Here is a 26,683-nt window from a genome sequence, read left to right as displayed (position 1 = left end):
CAACACAGCTCGAGCTCAGTGAACCATTATTTTTATGTATGGCCTGAGAAATGCAGTTTTGCGAGGTTGGTCCGTGATAATGTGGTATTGTCATTTAAAATTATGTGGTTTTATAAACTTGGAGGGTTTTGCTTAAATGAACCAACAATTGGATATTTAGAAAAACTGGCCAATACATGCTGTGGTATGGGATTACTGATAAAGAAAAATAACATTACAGTGTAGATTCTTGTGTATAACCAAAGAAGTACTTTTATGTGATGTGCTATTGAGCTTATATATTTGCAGAATTATGTGGAGGCAGAATGTGAAGGGTCATTGATGTGTTTCATGTGCAGAACTTGTGTGTAATTACTTCTGCTTCTTGCAGCTGAAGAAAATAGTTATTGTATATGGAATATTATGTTGCATAATAAATTTAAACGTTATGTAAGCTATAGAAACAAGTTACATATTTCTCACAGCAGATGAGATTTTCATTCTCAACATCAGTTTATGACAATTTCGTAGCTTGAGTTCACCACATGCTTCGTATGCAGTAAACAACATTCTAGCAGCATGTAGTTTGAGAACAACACTGTAGTAATAGTACCAGTGAATTTTATCATTTTGGCTCATTCACAATTCTGACATCGTTTCAAACACAAAATTGACCATGCAAAACATCTACAAGATCACTTTCGCCACCTGTGTTTTTGTTTTTGGCCCCATGCATAATGTTGAGGCAGATATAACTGTGAATAAGCTGTCACACTGTTTATTTTACAAGTATTTCCTCCAGCCATTACCAATGTCCTTTCAATATGGTTCGAGGTTGAGAATCAGGAAAAAGTATGCTGGGACTAGGTCCGTAGAATGCAGGGGTTGGGAGACAACAAGTCTGTGCTATTTGTAGTTGCCTGTCAACAATGAGAGATGTTTGAGCTGGAGCATTATCACGATGCATCATCCAAGTCTGGTTTTCCAACATTTCAGGCCTTCACTGATGTTCAAGCTCTTTCATTGTCACTAATCAGAAGAGCAGCTTGTGGTCATTCTTATTTTAGTGGCTGTAGCTCACTTACTGAAGGTCAGAGTGAAATCAGCAAATGGCAGTTTGCTGTCTAAATCTGCTGCTATGTGCGTTCAGTAGTGTCGGTGCACTCCCTCTGCTGATTGGTGTGTTATTTCAAATGTTCACTGTCTTTCTAAACACACCTTGTATATATATTCTGGAATATTAAATGTTCATATAAATATTCGTACTTGGTCCAGCTGAGTGTGTCTAGCTGTATGTTAGCATCCTCAATACATGAGCTTTCAGTGGTATACGTTGTATTTCATTGATGACCCTGGTTTGGATTACAAGGCTGACAATATTTTATATTACGGGTAAGACTGTTTCTATGTGTAACTGAATAAATACAATATACATTATGCCATACACACTTCACCTCAATTTATTGAAGTCCTTTCAGTGCCTTAGAAACAATTTTGATAGTGATATGAATGCATCACATGTACTGAATTTCTTGCACCAAAGGTAGAACCTCAACCCTGATGTAAAGGAGCAGAGTGCTTAAGATTTGCATTTTATTAGGTGCTGATTTGCCAGAAATATCTACCATGTTAGTACATCCTAAAAAGAAAATGCCTCCAGAATCAGAAGATCATAAGAAAAAACAAAGACAAATATGGAGACGCACACCTCTTCATGCACATGCATCAGATGTAACTTAGATAATCTGCTATAGTACTTGTAAGTTATGAACTGCTGTGCCTGTGGCATTTCCTAGCTCAAAATGTTGTGTGTTAAAGGAAAATTCAATCAACTAAAGTAATAATTTATGAGACAGAATTTTTGGACAATACTTATGTTAAACAGGCAAAATGTGTAGTTCTGCTGATGGACATAAAAGGGAGGCACTTAATAGCTTTCAGAAACAATAGCCCCTTCTGGAGGGAAATAGGTTGTAGAAGGATGAAAAGTATGGGCAGGTCACTGAGACCCCAGGATGAGATAAAGACAGCAAGTCACCATTAGCGAGAACAAGTGTAGACAAAGATGAAAGGTGGAGGCATTTTATCCAGCTTGTGCATATAGCAATTTATGCATGCATGCTGTTGATTACTAAGTGCTACTAAGCAGCCAGCACATCTGCAGTGAAAGAGAGCCTATAGAATTAGAACGTCTGAGGATACCTTTATTTTGTTTGATTTGTAGAGGAAAGAGAAAAAAGAGAATTTAAATGTATCTTCTGTGTCAATGAGGAACCTGTGCATAGGACTGTGAGCACGTATATCTCAGCAGTAATTCAACTCTGTGGCCACTCCACTCCTTTGCAGTTCTCAGTCTTTTCTGGAAAACGTTTTGAATAATGAATTGTCATCTTAACAAAAATGAATACTCATAATCAAAGGACAGATGACATTAAGTTATCAGTATGTATGCTTACGTGAGGTATAATTGAATCAGTCTCCATGTTTTCATATGAAACATTTTATAGATTGAAACAAATAAAATTCTTTTTTAAGATTGAATAACAAGTACACTGTTTTTGTTTTGTTCTACTGAATACTCTCTTTCAAATTCTGAAGGTGGTAGGGGTCAAATACAGGGAGCGAAAGGCTGTTTACAATTTCTACAGCAACCAGATTGCAGTTATAAGAGTCGAGGGGCATGAAAGGGAAGCACTTGTTGGGAAGGGAGTGAGACAGGGTTGTAGCCTCTCCCCAGTGCTATTCAATGTGTATATTGAGCAAGCACTAAAGGACACAAAAGAAAAATTCGGAGTAGGAATTAAAGTCCATGGAGAAGAAATAAAAACTTTGAGGTTTGCCGATGACACTGTAATTCTGTCAGAGACAACAAAGGACCTGGAAGAACAGTTGAACGGAATGGAGAGCATCTTGAAAGGCGAATATAAGATGAACATCAACAAAAGCAAAACGAGAATAATGAAATGTAGTTGAATTAAATCGGGTGGTGCTGAGGGAATTACATTAGGAAATGAGACACTTAAAGTAGTAAAGGAGTTTTGCTATTTGGGGAGCAAAATAACTGATGATGGTTGAATAAGAGAGGATATAAAATGTAGACTGGCTACGGCATGGAAAGAGTTTCTGAGGAAGAGAAATTTGTTAACATTGAGTATAGATTTAAGTGTCAGGAAGTCATTTCAGAAAGTATTTGTGTGTACTGTAGCCATGTATGGAAGTGAAATGTGGACGATAAATAGTTTAGACAAGAAGAGAATATAAGCTTTTGAAATGTGGTGCAACAGAAGAATGCTCAAGATTAGATGGGTAGATCACATAACTAATGGGGAGGTACTGAATAGAATTGGGGAAAAGAGAAATTTGTGGCACAACTTGACTAGAAGAAGGGATCAGTTGGTAGGACATGTCCTGAGGCATCAAGGGATCACCAATTCAGTATTGAAGGGCAGCGTGGAGGGTAAAAATCGTAGAGGGAGACCAAGAGATGAATACACTAAACAGAATCAGAAGGATGTAGGTTGCAGTAGGTTCTGGGAGATGAAGAAGCTTGCACAGGATAGAGTAGCATGAAGAGCCACATCAAACCAGTCTCTGGATTGAAGACCACAATGACAACAACAATTTGCAACATCAGAAATTACATGAATAAAAATTGTTTCTCATTTGTCTTTGCTTTCCTAATCAGTTTCTATTCCTTGAAGTAACTCCATCAATTTACTTCTTTTTTTAGAACATGTTAACACCACAGTAATTTCCTCATTATTATGGACTTGCTGCAGCAAAAATCTTGCTCACTTTTTGTGGAGCTAGAATTTTAGTTCAGATGGTGAACACACATAATTAATGAACTTGTTATTCCTACAATGATTTTTGGAACATATTCTTTTGATGCACTTAGCATGTGGAATTTGGAAGACTGGGGGTATTGTTATGATGATTTGGGTAGTGTGTTGAGTGTAGTACCTGTTAAGATGTCACCATAGACCATTGAAAGTATAGTTACCTGTAGCTACACTATCTTGTTTGCCTGATTTATTTTTGCCGCATGTCTTCCTCCAGGACTTATGAAACTCAAGAAGAATTATTCAAGGTCTCGATTGATAAAATATGTGTGACATGTGAAGACTTTTGACATTGAACGAGGCATCTGTACGCAGTGTACATCTGTATGAAAACATTAAAGACATTAAAATTTATTAGTATGAGACGTGACGCCATTGAAGAGTGAAGAAGTACATGTGAGGACATGGACTGACTGTCACAGCCGCGGTGTTTACATAAGCTGCAACACGCTCTTTCTGATGTTGCTTCAAGTTACCCGAGGACCATCCAGCCAACATACTGCTCCACAGCTTCAATATGAATCTGATATGAGGGTTTTAAGCTTCCTTTAGGCATGAGGAGAAAAAATGTATTTTGCAGTATTCACAGATTCCATGTTGTAACTTTTAACCATGTTTTTAATTGTTTGTTTCAGTCTCAGATAATAAATGGTACCTTTACTGGTTTTGACAGTACCAAGTAACTGTGAGATTATATGTTGAAAAAGGAAGGGCAAGGGAATTGTAAAATTCTAGGAATCTAAACTGCAAATGATATTGACTACTACAAACAAAAATACATGCTTGAGTACATTACATAGTACTGTAGAGTGTCGATTATCTGAACGTCGGTCAACCGAACGACCGCTTAACCGAACTGTGTACTCGCTCGCACCTGTTACTCTCCCACCCTACCGTCCATCATCCCCCTCACTCCCAAACCAAGTTTCCCACAGTAGTCACCGCACTGGGCCACTGCTGGCAGAACATTGCTTCTAATGGGGCCTTCACAAGGTGCTGCTGACCGGCCGAGCCGCCAGTTGCTGTGTTTCAACAATCAGCACACTTCTGTCAGCTCGGCACTGGCAGTGGAAGTAGTGGCAGTATCAAAGCTGTTTACAGCAACAGCTGCACCAGCTTAGAGTTGAGGTGTGCCGCTCCGCGCAGTTTGAAGGATTGCGCGCCACCAACAAGAGCAAACAGTCACCTTCTGTTCTCTGTTACGACCACTTGTGTGCTGCTGCGTGAAGAAGTGAACTTGACGATACAAAATGCTTAAACGTAAATGTGTTGTCCTTTCTATTAGGGACAAGTATGAGACTATTAAAGGGTTAGAAGAAGGTGAATCTGCAACCACTTTATCCAATGAGTACAAGGTGGGGAAGTCGACAATTATGGATATAAAAAAAACAAAAGACGAGCATAGCAAATTTTATAGCTATGCTTGATTCTACTGATGGATCAACAAGCCGTAAAACTATGAAGCTCGCCACTAACACAGATCTAGATGATGCTGTTTACAAGTGGTTTACGCAAAAGAGATCGGAAGGAGAACCTATCTCAGGTCCCATTCTGTGTGAGAAGGCAATGCAGTTCAACGAAAAACTTGGAGGGCCTTCGAACTTTAAAGCGAGCACGGGCTGGTTAAAACACTTCAAGTCAAGACACGGCATTTGTGAGCTTATAATACAGGGAGAAAAACTGTCAGCTGATTCTTCAGCAGCTGATTCTTTCAAAGTCAAACTAAGGGATGTATTAATGGGAAGATTATGCTCTCAAAAACGTTTACAATGCTTACGAAACTGGACTTAACTGGAAATCTTTACCGAGAAAAACTCCTGTTTCACGTCATGAATTAGCAGCACCTGGTCCTAAAACAAGCAAGGACCGTATTACAGCTTTGGCTTGTGCTAATGCTACTGGAAGTCACCGACTGCCTATGTTCGTCATTGGTAAAAGTAAAAAACCGCGTTGTTTCAAGCGCGTTAATATGTCAGCCTTGCCTGTTGTGCACACCTCACAAAAGAGTGCCTGGATGGATAGTACGATTTTTATGAAGTGGTTTCTGGACGTTTTCGTACCCTCTGTAAAAGCTCCTCAGCTAAAGAATGGGAAGAGGGAGAAAACACTACTTCTCCTCGACAACGCACCAACTCATCCATCACGTGATATTTTAAACGAAAAAGACAAGTTCATAAAGGTAATATTTTTTCCACCTAACGTAACCTCCTCATTACAGCCCATGGATTAAGGCATTATTGAGACTTTCAAACAATATTACAGGAAAGAATTGTTGTGTAAGTTATTTTTAGAAAGAGAAGAGGATGGAGAAGAAAATCTCTTAAGAAATCATAAGAATATTGACTTGAAAGATGCGTCCTACATGATCAGCACAGCATGGAATAGTGTAAAGGAAGAGAATCTGAAGAAAGCCTGGAATAACATTTTGGACACAGAAGAAAATTCACAAGGTATGATTGAAAATGACAAACAGAATGATATGTCCGAAATTCTCGGTATGCTAAAAGAAATAGATTGCCACGAATGTGATGAAGAAGACGTTCATGAATGGATGAATATCAATCATGCAGATCCAGGACACTAAATCATGCAGGACAGCGAGATTGTAAACGTTGTCAATGGATAAAGTTGACGCCGCCAGCACCTCATCAATCAGTGCTCCAGAAAGTGAAGATGAAAGTATACCAACAGCTTCTGAGGCATTCACTTGTTTAGATACTGCCTTGCGATGGTTTGAAGCCCAAGATGAAAGTGACCAGTTTCAGATATCTGTAATGAAAAAAGTACGTGACTTAGCAGCTCGTAAGCGTGTAGGCTTGCTTAGACAGACTAAAATAAAGGATTTTTTTAAACGTTAATTTTGTATACTGTGTGTATTGTTCATGCAAAATGCATATGTAATATGTATATGCTTCTGTTTAATAAACTGTGCCATATACTATATATTCCTACTGAAGTTGCCTTTGTATGTTACTTTGTAATACTAAAAGAGATGCCTGTTTTTATGAATAAATTTACAGTACAGTACTTCTTTTTGGCAAATAAACATGTACAGTTCGATTATCTGAACAAACCAGTTTTCTGAACACCCATGTCCCCCAATTACTTTGGATAATCGACGCTCTACTGTAACTCGTCAACTGAAGAGGCCGACAGATGCATTCACAGTGTGAACAGGTCTGCCCTCTGACGTTGAAACTGAAGGCTCCAGTTGACTACATAGTAGTGTAAAGGTGGTCACTGTACATTTAGAACTGAAAATATTCACAGTTCAAAACTGATCGTGAGAAACGTGCTTCTGAAATTAAAAAGTAGTAAAAATTTACTTAACTACGGGTGAAGATAAAGGTAAATGTTGACTGGAAGGAGGATAGATGATGCCTGCCTGCAGATTTGAGCTATGAGTAGTACTTTACTTATCTGACACTTGTAAGTGCACACTAAATGGCCAGAATGAAAGAACTGACAAACTGAACTAGTATTAGACAAGTATGAACAAGCAGAAAAAGGAACACTAACGAAGAAAAAAGAAAAAAAAAAGAGAGAGGACATAATAACAGATCATAAAATTGCATTAAGATTTGTTATGTAGGACATCCACAGCTGAGAGATATGAAAATTAATTTAGAGAGATCTGCTTCAATTGTACCAGGCAGTTATAATTAAACTTTTCCTATTTAACATGTTATAACATGAAAAATAATTACTGTATGAGTACGAGGGGCATTTGAAAAGTCCTTGCAAAGTCCAAGAGATGGCACCACCGGCGCATATCGAGCTCATGTTCAGTTAGTAGCATCTTTGGAAAGAATGCACACCAAGTTTCAGCCATATTGGTCTATTTCTTTGTGGTTGGCATTCGTGTGAATCAAGGAAGTCAAGTGATTGTCAAAAAATGGATGAAAAAGAATTTCCTGTGGTGATTAAACATTACTTCATAAAAGGCAAAATGCCTCAGGAGACTAAAGAGAAGCTTGATAAACATTACAGTGACTTTGCGCCTTCGATTAGAACAGTTTATAAGTGGTTTCAAAATTTTCGGAGTGGCCATATGGGTGCAAGTGATGCTGAACGTTCTAGATGCCCTGTGGAGGTTACGACTCCAGAAATCATTGATAAAATTGATGATATGGTGATGGATGACAGAAGAGTTAAGTTGCATGAGATTGCTAGTGCTGTGGGCATCTCGAATGAACAGGTAAATAATATTTTGGATAAACATTTGGACATGAGAAAGTTATCCGCAACATGGGTTCCACAATTGCTCACACTTGACCAAAAATGGAATCGTGTGAAGTGTTGCAAGGATAGTTTGCAGCTGTTCAGTGTCTTTACGTCACTGTGGATGAAACATGGATACATTACTATACTCCTGACACCAAAGAACTATCTAAACAATGGGTGACCAAGAGAGAATCTGCACCAAAAAAGGCGAAGACCATTCCTTCGGCCGGAAAGGTTATGGTGATTGTCTTTTTGGATTCGCAAGGCATAATCCTCATCAACTATCTGGAAAAGGGTAAAACTATTACAGGTGCATATTATTCATCGTTATTGGACTGTTTGAAAACTGAGCTGCAGGAAAAACGCCAGCAATTGGACCACAAAAAAGTCCTTTTCCATCACAACAATGCACCAGCACACACCTCAGCAGTTGTGGTCACAAAATTAATGGAAATAGGATTCCAACTCATTTCACATCCCCCCTATTCTCCAGACTTGGCTCTCTCTGACTTCTGTTTGTTCCCCAATTTGAAGAAATGGCTGGCGAGACAAAGATTTTATTCAAATGAGGTGGTGATTGCAGCAACTAATAGCTATTTGGCAGACTTGGACAATTCCTATAATTTGGAAGGGATCAACAAATTACAACAGCGTTGGACGAAGTTTATAAGTCAAAAAGAGACTAAGTCGAAAAATAAAAAAGGTTTACCCCAAACATGTAAGTAGTTTTTATTTTTGAACAGACTTTTCAAACGCCCCTCATACCAAACATGGTAGCATTAATGTCCAGGATATGGGGTGCATGATTTCCATGTGTCAGAGCGCCTCCGTCCAGTTCCAACTATGGCCACCAGGTGCTGTGATCATTCATCGTGACTCATAGTCTCACACACCTGACCAGTTGCAGTGCGCTTGTTGACATGTCAACATGAGCTTGGACAAAAGGAACAGGGCATTATTGGTGAAGCTCTGTTATCAAAACAACAGTAATACTGCAGCTCCACTTCAAGAACATCACCAGCTGAAAGGATTATGTGAAGGTCCTCTTTCTCCACTTGCTGTGCAGAGCATGATGAAAAAGTTTGAATCAACTGGAGAACTGGGCGTCGCTCTGGGAAGAAGCCAATGACTGGTTGCACCACAGGAGGTTGATGAAATCGCTGCTGCTATGGCAAACAACGCTGCACGCAATTTCCAATGAACAGAATGTGCGTGTGGTGTGTCACGACAGTTGAACATATCATGGTCCGCTGTACGGAAGGTGCTTCGAACCATTCTCAAATGGTATCCATATCGTACAGCAGTTTGCACTACAAGATGCACAAGGACATGCTGATTTCACTCTCCTTTTCTTGCAAGGATTGAAGTTGATGAGGGCTGACCATGGACCACCCTATGGACAGACGAAGCTCATTTATCCCTGATGTGTGAGGCAAACACACAGAATTACTGAGTGTGGGGATCTTCACCTCCAGTCACTGTGCATGAAGTTCCTCTGTATGGTGAATGGTGTGGCTTCATGGCTACACTCATCATTGACCCATTCTTTTTTGAATAGGTTGATGCTCCAGGACCAAAGATGTGCAGTGTGACTGGCCAGCATTATTGTGATATACACTACTGGCCATTAAAACTGCTACAACACGAAGATGACGTGCTATAGATGCAAAATTTAACCAACAGGAAGAAGATGCTGTGATATGCAAATGATTAGCTTTTCAGAGCATTCACACAAGGTTGGCGACACCTAAAACGTGCTAACATGAGGAAAGCTTCCAACTAATTTCTCATATACAAACAGCAGTTGACCAGCACTGCCTGGTGAAATGTTGTTGTGATGCCTCGTGTAAGGAGGAGAAATGCGTACCATCACATTTCCGACTTTGATAAAGGTCGGATTGTAGCCTATTGCGATTGCGGTTTATTGTATCGTGACGTTGCTGCTCGCGTTGGTCGAGATCCAATGACTGTTAGCAGAATATGGAGTCGGTGGGTTCAGGAGGGTAATATGGAATGCTGTGCTGGATACCAATGGCGTCGTATCACTAGCAGTCGAGATGACAGGCACCTTATCCGGATGGCTGTAACGGATCGTGCAGCCACGTCTCGATCCCTGAGTCAAAAGATGGGGTCGTTTGCAAGACAACAACCATCTACATGAACAGTTCGATGACATTTGCAGCAGCATGGACTATCAGCTTGGAGACCATGGCTGCGGTTACCATTGATGCTGAATCACAGACAGGAGTGCCTGCGATGGTGTACTCAACGATGAACCTGGGTGCACAAATGGCAAAACTTCATGTTTGCGGATGAATCCAGGTTCTGTCTACAGCATCATGATGGTTGCATCCGTGTTTGGCGACATTGCATTGAACGCACATTGGAAGCGTGTATTCATCATTGCCATACAGGCGTATCACCCAGCGTGATGGTATGGGGTGCCATTGGTTACACATATCGGTCACCTCTTGTTCACAGTGATGGCACATTGAACAGTGGACGTTACATTTCAGATGTGTTACGACCCATGGCTCTACCCTTCATTCGATCCCTGCAAAACCCTACATTTCAGCAGGATAATGCACAACTGCACGTTGCAGGTCCTGTACGGGCATTTCTGGATACAGAAAACTCTACTGCTGCCCTGGCCAGCACATTCTCCAGATCTCAAATTGAAAACGTCTGGTCAATGGTGGCCAAGCAACTGGCTTGTCACAATACGCCAGTCACTACCCTTGATGAACTGAGGTATAGTGTTGAAGCTGCATGGACAGCTGTACCTGTACACGCCATCCAAGCTCTGTTTGACTCAATGCCCAGGCGTATCAAGGCCATTATTGTGGCCAGAGGTGGTTATTCTGGTTATTGATTTCTCAGGATCTATGCACCCAAATAGCATGCAAATGTAACCACGTGTCAGTTCTAGTATAATATACACTCCTGGAAATTGAAATAAGAACACCATGAATTCATTGTCCCAGGAAGGGGAAACTTTATTGACACATTCCTGGGGTCAGATACATCACATGATCACACTGACAGAACCAGAATGTCGGCACTAGTACAGTGTATATCCACCTTTCGCAGCAAGGCAGGCTGCTATTCTCCCATGGAGACGATCGTAGAGATGCTGGATGTAGTCCTGTGGAACGGCTTGCCATGCCATTTCCACCTGGCGCCTCAGTTGGACCAGCATTCGTGCTGGACGTGCAGACCGCGTGAGACGACGCTTCATCCAGTCCCAAACATGCTCAATGGGGGACAGATCCGGAGATCTTGCTGGCCAGGGTAGTTGACTTACACCTTCTAGAGCACGTTGGGTGGCACCGGATACATGCGGACGTGCATTGTCCTGTTGGAACAGCAAGTTCCCTTGCCGGTCTAGGAATGGTAGAACGATGGGTTCGATGACGGTTTGGATGTACCGTGCACTATTCAGTGTCCCCTCGACGATCACCAGTGGTGTACGGCCAGTGTAGGAGATCGCTCCCCACACCATGATGCCGGGTGTTGGCCCTGTGTGCCTCAGTCGTATGCAGTCCTGATTGTGGCGCTCACCTGCACGGCGCCAAACACGCATACGACCATCATTGGCACCAAGGCAGAAGCGACTCTCATCGCTGAAGACGACACGTCTCCATTCGTCCCTCCATTCACGCCTGTCGCGACACCACTGGAGGCGGGCTGCACGATGTTGAGGCGTGAGCGGAAGACGGCCTAACGGTGTGCGGGACCGTAGCCCAGCTTCATGGAGACGGTTGTGAATGGTCCTCGCCGATACCCCAGGAGCAACAGTGTCCCTAATTTGCTGGGAAGTGGCGGTGCGGTCCCCTACGGCACTGTGTAGGATCCTACGGTCTTGGCGTGCATCCGTGCGTTGCTGCGGTCCGGTCCCAGGTCGACGGGCACGTGCACCTTCCACCGACCACTGGCGACAACATCGATGTACTGTGGAGACCTCACGCCCCACGTGTTGAGCAATACGGCGGTACGTCCACCCGGCCTCCCGCATGCCCACTATACGCCCTCGCTCAAAGTCCGTCAACTGCACATACGGTTCACGTCCACGCTGTTGCGGCATGCTACCAGTGTTAAAGACTGCGATGGAGCTCCGTATGCCACGGCAAACTGGCTGACACTGACGGCGGCGGTGCACAAATGCTGCGCAGCTAGCGCCATTCGACGGCCAACACCGCGGTTCCTGGTGTGTCCGCTGTGCCGTGCGTGTGATCATTGCTTGTACAGCCCTCTCGCAGTGTCCGGAGCAAGTATGGTGGGTCTGACACACCGGTGTCAATGTGTTCTTTTTTCCATTTCCAGGAGTGTATTTGTCCAATGAATACCCATTTATCATCTGCATTTCTTCTTGGTGTAGCAATTTTAATGGCCAGTTGTGTACTTCACCAGTGTGTCATATCCACCCCACAGGAGAGAGACGCATTGAACTCAACAGTTTTCATGCAAGATGGTGCCCCACCGTCCATTGCTCGTGAAGTTCAGCTGCTTCTCTGAAACACATTTGGAAATGATTGACTTATCAGCCGATCATTTCCAAATGCTTGCCCGGCACGATCACCCGATCTCACTCCCTGTAATTTCTGGTTGTGAGGCTACCTGTAAGGACATGATTTACTAGGGGAACATTCACACATGCGCTGTTCTGAAGTGCAGTATATCAAGAGAGGTAGCCAGTATACCTACGGACACGCTTCGCTCTGCTGTGCAGAATGCAATCCTGTGCCTTCAGACTCTTCTGAACACTGATGGGTGCCATACTGAGCTCCTTTCGTAGCAGTAATGGTACCGGTATGTAGTGGTATGATGTATCATAGCACGACATTAAAAGTGTTTCAATTGAATTGATTCTGCACTATTTCTCTTCCCCATGTCCTTGACATTAATGCTACCAAATTAGGTCCTTGTATAGTAATTAGTTTCCATGTTATAACATATTAAAGAGGGAAAGTTTTATTATAACCACCCGTATTAGTATTAATTAAACCTTGACAGGTTTTGAGATTTTAAAATTCCATCTTCAGATGTATAAAATTGTAGTACCTGCTAATATATAACATGCAGTCAGTCCTGTCAGTGCAGGAATTTGCCGGCCGCGGTGGTCTCGCGGTTCTAGGCGCGCAGTCCGGAACCGTGCGACTGCTACGGTCGCAGGTTCGAATCCTGCCTCGGGCATGGATGTGTGTGATGTCCTTAGGTTAGTTAGGTTTAAGTAGTTCTAAGTTCTAGGGGACTGATGACCACAGCAGTTGAGTCCCATAGTGCTCAGAGCCATTTGAACCATTTTTTAGTGCAGGAATTCCGATCATTACATGTTGGCTGGAGAACTGCACAGTAGGAACATTCCTACTGTGCGTCTCTCCAGCAGCTGACATTTTCCGCAACGTGCAGTGATTGGAACTCTTGCACTGACTGGCCCGACCGCTGTTGTATGTTAGCAAGTGTTACAGGTTTATACAACTGAAGGTGTAATTTTAAAGTCTTGAAACTGGTTGTGGTTTAAATAAATATTAGTACAACTGAAGCAGATCTCTCTAAATTAATTATTACTAGAGCAGAAAACACTTTGAAAAGTCTTTGTTGTGGAAATAGTTTGTTTACCTAAAATTTATGCAGATATTTTTTTTATATTTTACTTTTTTATATTACTCTCTCAAATGTATCCAAATGGCATCCATTAGGAATTTAATGACACAAGCATCTTTTTTTCTCTGAATTATTAAAATGAGTTTTTCCCTAGGACGTATGATTCTTCTGCATAATAATCAGCTGTTGTTTGATGTTTGTTCCTAGGTGGAGTCTTCCTCTGCAGAAATTTACAGAGCACTTACACAGAGCTCAATGCCGCAAGTGAGCAGAGGATCTGAATGAATGTCTCATGTGGTGGTCAATTTTGGAAACAATTGCTGTACTTGGTGTTACTGATGACCAAGTGTTTATCCTCAAGAACTTCTTCATAGAGAAGAAAGTATCTTAGATGTTGCTTAATCACAAGTAATGGCCATACAGGACAATTGTGGCATCTGTTAAGCAACTGGAAAAAATGTTTCTTGTTTGCTTGAGCTCAGCTTGTGAAAGGCTGTTATGTGCCCACCATTTCATTTCATAATGTTAGGAGCATTTTGTTCTTAGGAATTTGTTGCTACTGAGCCTGGTGTGATTAGTAGTTGGGTGAAAAAAAAACAAGGGGGGAAAAAAAGAATGGAAAACTGCGTAGCAATATGTTATCTTACGAGAATCGTAGTCTATACATGTACAATAGACATAGTTGTTTTGTTTTGAGGGATGCACTGATTTCATGATGTGGATTTGTACTTTACATCTATCAGAGTCTGTGAATGCTTGGCAAAACATGCAGGCAGGAACATTTTCTAATCCTCCTTTATATTTTCTGTATGTGTAGCTAATGAATATTGGCTACTAAAGTATGCAACATCTTGTGTTTCTTTCTCACATCCATTCGGGAGTGTGTATTCTGTGCTAAAGTGAAGTTATGCATGTTAACAGTAACTCTCAGTTTCTTTCTTTTGGATTACTTTTCTTTTGTTTCTTTTTAACTCTGCAACTTACTTAAATATTTGTGGGTATGTAGTTTTGGGTGCCTTTCCATGATACAGCACATACTGAAATCATGATCTGTACTATTTTAATCATATTGTAAGTTATCAACTTTCCATAATCATTGCATTTGTTTAAAGCAGCTCCCATGATTACTTCACAGGCAAGTAGTATAGTACAGGACTGGGAATCTTAAGACAGTTAAACTGCAACTAAAATTTTGTTCTGAACTGCAATTTAAAGAGAGAAAGAAATCTGAAGTTCAGTGCATCTTAATTTTCATGTATAGTCTGCGAAATTCAGTTTTTGAGGGTTTATCCATTAGCAAAAAACTTAGATGATAGTGATATTGTCTCTTAAAACTATAGAGCATGATTTTATAAGCATGGAGGGTTCTGTTTAAATTAAAAAAGTTGTTGGGTATTTGCAAAAAATGGCCAATATGTACTCTGATATAGAACCACTAATTCACAAAAATTAAATTATGGGATAAACAATTGCATAAAGCAAAAGAAATCTTTTTATGGGATATGATATTGTGCTTATATGTTTGCAAGATTGTGTGCAGAAAGGTGGTAAAGGGATGATGATGTGTTTTGGATGCAGATCTTGTGATTGGGATTACTTCTACTTCTGGCAATTGAAGAAGTTTTATGACACCTTATTTTATACAATACATTTAATCTTTGTGTAGCTATACAAATAAGGAATCACTTAATGACAATTTCATAGCTGGACTCTTGTACACTCATTTTGCCTTATCCACAGTTTGAGCATCTTTTCAAAGACTAGATTTACCAAGATTTTGGAGCACATCTACAAGATAACTTTTGCCTTCTGTACCTTTTGTTTTCTGCCCCATACACAGTTTTCAGGAAGATGTAAGCATAAGTGAACTACCACAGTGTTTGTTTCATAAAGTATATCCACCAGTCACTGACAGTACAAAACAGATCTCCACAGGCACTTAATCAGAAAAGCCTGTTGAAGTCCAGTGAAGTTCTCCCAACATAATATATTACTTCACGTACTACATTAATTTTTGTAACATGATTTTTATGCTGTGTAAGCTTAGCATGTTTTTAATTTTGATTGAACTAGAATAGTGCAGTGTCATATCAGATTAACAGAATGGAACAAGTCATATTTCATTTTCTTATATCCATTGACCCCTCTTCTTTGGCTCATACCAATATAATGTACATGTTTGTGCAATAAGTTATGGTTGTGTGCAGAATTAAGTTGCTTATGTAGTACATGCTCGCAGCAGTATATGTAGACATCCAATTCTTATGGAGGAAAGGAACCCTTCCATTGAAATAATTTTTCCATTGTGACAAACAATAATTATCAAAAAGAAAGAATTGGGAGGTGATCAGCAAGAAGTCAGGCACTGAGGTGATATAATGGTATTAGTAAAATGCACTATAATTTGGGATTTCGAAAGAGAGAGAGAAAGGGGTTCTGTGCCTCAAAAACAGAATTTTATACAAACACTTTAAACATAATTACAGTTATGAGCTAGTATAGCACATCATTCGATATTTAGTAATGATAACCTGTAGCTAAGTAATAGCAAGAAGATGGTTGCAGTAGCCATGTCATGTGGATTTTGCTTCATCTTGAGTTAGAGGTTCCTATATGTTTTCCTCCACGACATCCTTCTCAGATTTCAGAAGGATAAAAAACACTAGAGAAATATGCTACCTTCTCATCATTTGAAGGAACTATTATCCAGATATTCCTGATCTTTGGGTTGATTTATGTTCTTAACACAGCCCAACATTGCAAAAGATTACATTTTTGGGTGTCTGTTTGCAAACACTTTGTAGTGATGGCATGTAAAGATAGAGAACTGTTTTTATAAATGTCTATCTCACTTTGTTGACTAATAATCTGGGTAGCAGATGGTACTTCACTTTGACCATTTCTGTTTTCTTTCATTTCACTGCCAAAAAGATTACGGAGTGAGGATAACTGTGACCAAGAGAACAAAAACCATTAAATAGATATCTGTGTAGGTGTGTGGCATGAACCTCTTATTCAGTATTTCAAAAAATGTTAATAAAAATTACTAAATTGTTACATTTCTCCTTGTTTTGCATTTTTTTGTGTTATTGATATGCAATGAATTTGTTGGATTTGGCTGTTTGGGGAAGGAGACCAGACAGCGAGGGTGTCGGTCTCATCGGATTGGGGAAGGATGGGGAAGGAAGTCAGCCGTGCCCTTTCAAAGGAACCATCCAGGCATTTGCCTGAAGTGATTTAGAGAAATCACGGAAAACTTAAATCAGGATGGCCAGATGTGCAATTGAACCATCGTCCTCCCGAACGCGAGTCCAGTGTGCTAGCCACTGCACAATGAATTTGTCAAACGGTGGAAGTTGTAAGTCTGATCAGCACTTTGTGATGCTGTACCAATAATTTAGACTACTTTCAATGGTATTTAACTATATTTCATGTGTGTGTGAATTTATGCAGCTTTGCTATAAATACTTTTTTTTCAATGGGGACAGTGCTGATTTAGTGAAGACTGAGCGATGTGGAAAGTGCACACACATTCCTAACAAACCACATTAGTTAACCAGTCACCATGCAAACATATCTTGTAACAAATTTGTCTTATCATTTTTGTCTGAAATAAGACACAGTTGTCAATCTGGGTTGTTTTATCAGATCAGGATACCATTTTGTCTCTTTTTTGTTGTAGGGTTGAGTTACTAAAATGTCATAGCATGTTGTCCTGCAATAGTTGAATATGTGGCTGTGTCATAGCTATTTTGGACTGCTGCAGAGGAATAATATAGATACAAGTGTGTGAAGAGATTCTTTTATTGTTAAGTATGACTTCATGCTGTAAAGCGTAGAATAAAACATACTTCTTTCGAGACATATGTATTTATTCTTAACGTGTTTTATTACATATCCTTTAGCTTTTGGTACCACTTACTCATTTAACAGATGCAAATGTTCTGTAAACATTTACAGTTACAAATACAAAAGCACAAATTAACTGTGAACTGTCATGTTAATAAATATTCAAATCATATTTATCCAGTCTATTCTTCGAAAATGAGGCATCTTTGTTATGTTACATTGTTACTTTTAAAAGTCCCTTTCTCAGGTTTCTTCCATTTTGTGTTGTCAACTGCCAATTATGTCATCAGCTTGTGGCATAGTTGTGGGATAAAGCACTTCTGCAAATTTAAATTTCATTTTTGAATTTTATGTGGTTGTTTTTAACACTTGGGGGAGCTTGACCATGGTGAAAATTACTGCTGATTTCTTAACTTCTACAGAGGTGATTACAATTTTGTTTCCTCCTCCACTTATGTAAGCCAGAAAGGACAGAAGCATCAAATTAACTATAGATTGGACTGTCATAAAATTCATAATGGTTCATGTTTACACTACGGCTAGAGTGATGAACAATAGCGTTCTTTCAGTTTCAGTTTGTGTGAGTGAAAGATGTTTTCCATAAGAGCGTTTTACTTTGCTTTCCATTTTTGACATCAGTATTGTCAATACTGTGAGGAGTAATCTTTGTCACCTATGTGTAAGTGTTATCTGCCAAGATGTGGGTGTAGCTGGTGAACTTACTTGTTCTAAATTCTTGTGGTGTCTGAAGAAAGCTTGTGCTGTTTGAAATACTTTAAATAAAAGGATGTCAGATTTGTCTTCAAACTTTTGTGTTCCTAATTTTCCTAATGTTACTGTTTACGTAGACTGCCACATAACATGCATACTTAATTAAATTACAAATACAAATGTTTTATTCCACCATTCAACATATTTACATGCAATTTGTGTCATCATTGTTAACACAATAATAATAATAATAATAATAATAATAAAACCTGTGGAGAGCCGGGAAAAGAATAGGCCTCCGGTATGTTCTGCCAGTCGTAAAAGACGACGAAAAGAACAAACCACTAATAGGGCTAACCCCCCTTTTAGTGTCATTAGTTGGTTCAGGACAGAACTAATGAAGCCTCGGACAAGCGCTGTCATGGTCGGGGACGACGCTTGAACCCTATGCCCGTCCACAATGATAACGACACTGCTTGCCACACGGAAAATGATTTAAATCCAAATAGAGGTGTTTTGCAGGATATGCTTCCCGCAACCACTCTAGAAGGAAAACAAAGACAGAGGATGAGATGGTCAGATGAAGTTAACCGACACCTCATGTTCTGTTATTACCAAGCAACAAACATAGGAACAAACACAACTGGATACAGATCACAAGTATGCACAATATTTATTACCGGATACCCAGAATTAAAATTTTTAACAGAACAACGACTAGCTGATCAGATCTGTGTAATAATAAAAAATTACAGGATATCCCAGTCAGAATTAGAAAACATCAAACAACAAGTACAACAAATACTAGAACAAAATAATGTGCAATCAGAAGAAGAAGAAAATACAGTAATGGACTCAAACATCTCACAGCAAACAAACAAAGAACAACACGTATCAATTAAACAATCAGAGGAAAATGAAATCTTAAGACAGCCACCAGAACAAGCACAAATAGAACATGAAGTGACACACATGTTAGATATAGAAGAAAAATTTCAGCTGACATATATAGAATACAAAGACACAAATACAGATATTAGACCATTCTTGCATAGAGCACCAAATAACCCACAAGTCGAAACAACAATAACAACTATCAACACAATCATACACAACAAAATAAATGAAAATACAACTACGGAAGAGTTACATCTACTGATATATATATAGGAGCACTCACTACACTAAATATACACACTAGGCAGAGATCAGAACCAACCAAGACACAGAAGAAACCCACAAAACCAGCATGGCAACACAGGCTACAGATCAGAATAGAAAAACTGAGAAAAGACATCGGACAGCTAAAACAATTTATAAGAAATGAAATATCAGACAGAAAACAAAAAGGTTAGGTAAAATCTCAGAACAAGAAGCGATAGAGCAGTTAGATGAAAAGAAGCAGAAATTACAAGCATTGGCCAAACGACTTAGCAAAAAAAAAAAAAAAAAAAAAAAAAAAAAAAAAAAGGGAAGGAAGCAAAACCAAACATTCAACACAAACCAAAAGAAATGTTACCAGACAATAGATAACACACACATTAAAATAGACAATCCACCAAACATAACAGACATGGAACACTTCTGAAGCAACATTTGGTCAAACCCGGTACAACATAACAGGCATGCACGGTGGATACAAGCAGAAACAGACTCATACAAGATGATACCACAAATGCCTGAAGTGATAATTTTGCAACATGAAGTCACCCGAGCAACTAATTCTAAGCACAATTGGAAAGCCCCTGGAAAAGATAAAATAGCAAATTTCTGGCTAAAGAAGTTCACCTCAACACATTCACATCTAACTATTATTTAACATGAATATAATAGAGGGAAACATTCCACGTAGGCAAAATATATCTAAAAACAAAGATGATGTGACTTACCAAATGAAAGTGCTGGTAGGTCGACAGACACACAAACAAACACAAACATACACACAAAATTCTAGCTTTCGCAACCAACGGCTGCTTCGTCAGGAAAGAGGGAAGGAGAAGGAAAGATGAAAGGATGTGGGTTTTAAGGGAGGGGGTAAGGAGTCATTCCAATCCCGGGAGCGGAAAGACTTACCTTGGGGGAAAGAAAGGACAGGTATACACTCGCACACACACATATCCATCCGCACATACACAGACACAAGCAGACATGTCACACACACATATCCATCCGCACATACACAGACACAAGCAGACAGACATGTCTGCTTGTGTCTGTGTATGTGCGGATGGATATGTGTGTGTGCGAGTGTATACCTGTCCTTTTTTCTCCCAAGGTAAGTCTTTCCGCTCCCGGAATTGGAATGACCCCTTACCCTCTCCCTTAAAACCCACATCCTTTCATCTTTCCTTCTCCTTCCCTCTTTCCTGACGAAGCAGCCGTTGGTTGCGAAAGCTAGAATTTTGTGTGTATGTTTGTGTTTGTTTGTGTGTCTGTCGACCTACCAGCACTTTCATTTGGTAAGTCACATCATCTTTGTTTTTAGATATAAATTATTTAACAGTTACATTGCAGACCCATACACATTCCCTGATACACTTACACATGGAATAACTTATCTGAAACTTAAAGATCAAGCAGACACAGCAAACCCAGCTAAATATCGCCCCATAACATGCCTACCAACAATATACAAAATATTAACTTCAGTCATTACACAGAAATTAATGACACATACAACACAGAACAAAATTATCAATGAAGAACAAAAAGTCTGTTGCAAAGGAGCACAAGGATATAAAGAGCAACTGATAATAGATGCAGAGGTGACATATCAAGCTAAAACTAAACAAAGGTCGCTACACTACACATACATTGATTACCAAAAAGCTTTTGATAGTGTACCCCACTCGTGGTTACTACAGAGATTGGAAATATACAAAGTAGATCCTAAATTGATACAGTTCCTAAACATATTAATGAAAAATTGGAAAACCACACTTAATATCCAAACAAATTCAAATAATATCACATCACAGCCAATACAGATTAAGCGTGGAATATACCAAGGAGACTCATTAAGTCCTTTCTGGTTCTGCCTTGCTCTGAACCCACTATCCAACATGCTAAATAATACAAATTATGGATACAATATTACTGGAACATACCCACACAAAATCACACATTTGCTATACTTGGATGATCTAAAACTACTGGCAGCAACAAATCAACAACTCAACCAATCACTAAAGATAACAGAAGTATTCAGCAATGATATAAATATGGCTTTTGGAACAGACAAATGTAAGAAAAATAGCATAGTCAAGGGAAAACACACTAAACAAGAAGATTACATATTGGATAACCACAGCAACTGCATAGAAGTGATGGAAAAAACAGAGGCCTATAAATATCTAGGATACAGACAAAAAATAGGAACAGATAATACAAATATTAAAGAAGAACTAAAAGAAAAATATAGACAAAGACTAACAAAAATACTGAAAACAGAATTGACAGCAAGAAACAAGACAAAAGCTACAAATACTTATGCTATACCAATATTGACCTACTCATTTGGAGTAGTGAATGGAGTAACACAGACCTAGAAGCACACAATACACTTATACGATCACAATGCCACAAATATAGAATACATCACATACATTCAGCAACAGAAAGATTCACATTAAGCAGAAAGGAAGGAGGAAGGGGATTTATCGACATAAAAAACCTACATTATGGACAGGTAGACAATTTAAGAAAATTCTTTATAGAACGAGCAGAAACTAGCAAAATACACAAAGTAATCACTCGTATAAATACATCGGCTGCACCACTACAATTTCATAACCACCTCTACAACCCTTTAGATCACATAACATCAACAGATACGAAGAAAGTAAATTGGAAAAAAAAAACACTACATGGCAAGCACCAGTATCATCTAACACAGCCACACATCGATCAAGACGCATCCAACACATGGCTAAGAAAATGCAATATATACAGTGAGACGGAAGGATTCATGATTGCAATACAGGATCAAACAATAAACACCAGATATTACAGCAAGCATATTATTAAAGATCCCAATACCACAACAGATAAATGCAGACTTTGCAAACAACAAATAGAAACAGTAGATCACATCACAAGCGGATGCACAATACTAGCAAATACAGAATACCCCAGAAGACATGACAATGTAGCAAAAATAATACATCAAAAACTTACCATACAACATAAACTAATAAAACAACACGTTCCCACATACAAGTATGCTCCACAAAATGTACTGGAGAATGATGAATACAAATTATACTGGAACAGAACCATTATAACAGATAAAGCAACGCCACATAACAAACCTGACATCATACTCATGAATAAAAAGAAGAAATTAACACAACTAATCGAAATATCCATACCCAATACATCAAATATACAGAAGAAAACAGGAGAAAAAATTGAAAAATACATCCAACTGGCTGAGGAAGTCAAGGACATGTGGCATCAGGATAAAGTTGACATTATACCAATTATACTATCAACTACAGGAGTCATACCACACAATATCCACCAGTACATCAATGCAATACAGCTACATCCAAACTTATATCTACAACTACAGAAATCTGTAATTATTGATACTTGGTCAATTACCCGAAAGTTCCTAAATGCAATGTAACATATACCGTACAGTTAAAAGGAAGTCACACTTGATCAAGATCCGCGTCACTTTCCATTTTTAACCAGACATAATGTCTGAGAAAGAAAAGAAATAATAATAATATAAACTTTCAGATGACAAATGTTAACTATACAATATAATACATATTTGTGCAAATGTCAATAACAACAAGAAGTTTCCTAACAGATCAATTACTAGATAAATGAACTACATAGTTCAGTAAATAACAAATAAATAATCAAACAGATAATTAACAATAAGTACATGAAACAGTAATAAAGTAGTTGCACAGTGTGGCATATCTATAGTTTGCAGTTAATTTATAGTTCATTCCCATGTGGAAAGTGAGTCATTTGTCACATACTGAAGGAACTTTAGAGCAGAGTAAATTACTTTACTTTTCATCCACCTCAAAAGACTAGTTTTAAATTTATTTACTGGCACTGTGTAGGCATTTTCAGGTAATTTGTTGAAGTAGACAGGGCCAAGATATTTGTAACTGTTATGTGTCTTTGCAAGCCTAGCATATGGCATATTAATTATATGTCCACTTCTTATGTTATGGTCATGAACTGTTCTCCTTAAGTCAGAATTACTCAGATTCTCTTTTATGAAGACAACGCAGTTGTAAATATACAGGCCACACGTTGTCATTGATTCATATGGGCTAGGTCCTGCTATGCACCTTATGGCTTTGCCATTTAAACACTGATTTTGACCCTACGGAATTGTCCCATAAAAGTATTCCATAACTCAGTTGTGAATGGAAGAATCCAAATTATGCATATAACAGAAGTTCTTTACTGACATTGCTGCTCAGCTTGTACAGCTGATATATGACCTGTGCCAATTTGCCACATATCTTCCCTGTGTGGGTTTCCCAGCTGAGCTTTTGATCCATATCAAATCCTAATAATTTTACTATTTTGTTATTGTGACTAGGAGCATTCAGATTGAATAGAATAGCTTCAGTTTTATTATCATTCTTCTGCAATATATTTGCCGCAAACCAAGTAGTGCACCTCTCCATTGCCACTGCCATGCTGTGTTGAACATTTTCAAGACCAAACTCACCTATAGTGGATTGATGTGTGGAGCTCAGAAACATATAACAGGCAACAGCATTCATACTTCTGAGCACAGAAACACACACACACACACACACACACACACACACACACAAGGTGTACATAAAGTCTGGTAACACTTTTATTTATTTATTACACAAGAATCAAACACTGTACAGAAACCATACATATGTCATTTTGAAGAGAAACCCTGAAAGTTTCTTTTCCTGTTTACCGCCACAGCATAGTTTGGTAATTTGTCGATAGTCAGCGCTAGTCACAAACATGCAAGTTCAGGTGCAGAGCAAGCTGTTTCATGAAATGGCCTCCCCAATCACCGGATCTCACTCCGTGTAACTTTTTTATGTGGGGACACATTAAATATCTGTGTATGTACCGCCTCTACCACGTGATTTAGCAGAGCTCCGGGAGAGAATAAGGGAAGTGACTGCCACAGTCGACAATGCCATGATGTTGGGTTGGGTATGGCAAGAATTTGATTACCGTATTGAAGTCTGCCAGGTCACTCATGGTTTGCATATCAAATGTTTGTAAAAAAAACTTTCAGAGTTTCTCTTCAAAATGTGATATGTATGACATCTGCACAATGTTTATTTCTTGTGCATTAAATAATTGAAAGTGTGCTTGAACTTAATGTACACCCTGTGTGCGTTTGTTTGTTTGTTTGTGTGTGTGTGTGTGTGTGTGTGTGTGTGTGTGTGTGTGTGTGTGTGTGTAAGGAGGTTGTGTAAGGGCTTCTGCGGTGTACTCAAAACCACCTTGGCAACATGTGATTGCACCCACATTACCAAGGTTGTTTCCAGTATACTGCAGAAGTTTCACACCCTGCATACAATACGGACCTCTCTCCATGCAATATCCATAGTTTAAGGGCCCTGAAGAAAGAAATTCATAGAGGCTGATTTGCTTCAGACAAAGAGGCGCCCGTTTAGGTACAGTCATGACTCTGTAGGCATTCGCAAGCAATTTTCTATGAAAGCATTGACCGTCTTGCCTCACACAGACAAAAATGTATGAATAGTTACGGCAATTACTTTTGAAATAATAAACAGATTACTTACTTTTTTCCATCTCTCATTTTCATTTGCCTGCCCCTTATAATAAATGTGAGTTTACTTCTTTTGTTATTTTTGTCACTTAAAATTGGATTTTACATTTGCCTGATACTGATACATGGAAAAGGTCTTTATGTGCAAAGAAACAAAGAACAGAAGGGGAGGTACAAGCTCTGCTTGGAACAAAGTTGTGCATGGGAGTGAAACATAAGATATATGAAAGACAGAAATGAAGTATGTTACAGGATACTTGTGAAGCAACAAATGAAAATTTCTTGCTGCAAACTGACAAGAAAAAAAAAAGCCCAATAAAGAATCTGATGACTTGGTGAGAGGAGGAGGGCGAGGGAGGGGGGGGGGAGAGGTGGGGGGGGGGGGAGATTGGACAGGTGCTGTAAACCATAGTTGAAGGATGATGGAGAGAGTGAATTTCAGGAGAGGGGGGTGAGTATATCAGGCATATAGCTGATAATACAGGATGCAGCAGTTGAGTGAGGAGGATAATTGGCATGTGACATCAGGCCAACCTTAGGTTTGCTGACTGAAACAGTATTGTCACGTAAAGAATATTGCACAAAACGCACATAACATAATTGGTCTCAGCCCATGTACAGACTGAGCCCTATCACTATTGCAGCAAATATACAAATGTGTTTCTTTTGTATGCTTATGGGAGTATGTCTTACCATCTCTCTACACACCTGGCATCTAAAACTAGTTTCCTGTACTTCAGAAGAAGTTTTTCTTTGTTGCGAAATATAGCTTTTAACTGTTGTGAAATGTTTTATGTACCTTTCAGGCATCATGGGAAGTATAAAGACAACCAAATAAAATCATTTTAAAGGCCAGTGGGAAGCATGGTTACCACAAAAGCAATTTCTTCACGAGGCATGTGTGGTATACTTATCACAGAATTAATATTTCGTTTTGTGGACTGCAGGATCATACTTACCACCAACTCCATTGTTTCACTAAGCTCATGGGAATATGTTTTATCACCATTATAGGTTCTCGAAGGACCACTGGATATGCCTGACATGTTGTTGTATGCTGTACCAGGTGTATAAAAGCTGCAACAATAATCAGGTGCTATGTGTCATAAGATCACTACTTTCGTCACCTGTGAAGTCGGAACACATTGCTTCGTTTCTATAATATACACTATTATTACTTGTGTATCAGATCATTTCCTTATTGTGTGATAAACAAAGTTTCTAGGATTGTATTTGATATTACGGGAAGTAAAATAAAAGCACAAAAATTGTTATTTTTTATGTGTAATGGCAACTTGAAACAGCTCGCAAAAGGGCAGTACTTACCACCACAGTTTTTAGTCATAAATAATAAAACATTGCATATAATTAGTCTGATCATGCTACATTTTGTGGTTTCAACAGCACTAAGTGCTGATGACACATAGTTCCATTCATACAGTGCATTGTTTTGTGATATTGCAGTTTTGTTCTTACCATCCAAAGGATGAAAACAAGATCACCCCCAGAATAAAGCTGGCAGTTGTGTTGAAATCTTGTAATTGAATAGAGAGTCAGCTGTTTGGTGAGGATGTTGATGGTGGAAATGATCCATTTACTGGTGACATTGATGCAGATCTTGATTACATGCCGGGGAATACTTCACATACTGAAAATACTGGAAGTGTGGCTGATCATAATATTGCCACCAGTCAATCAAATGGCT

Source organism: Schistocerca nitens, chromosome 12, assembly GCF_023898315.1.
Source record: "Schistocerca nitens isolate TAMUIC-IGC-003100 chromosome 12, iqSchNite1.1, whole genome shotgun sequence".
Classification (NCBI taxonomy): domain Eukaryota; kingdom Metazoa; phylum Arthropoda; class Insecta; order Orthoptera; family Acrididae; genus Schistocerca; species Schistocerca nitens.
Note: the sequence above shows the minus strand (reverse complement) of the source record.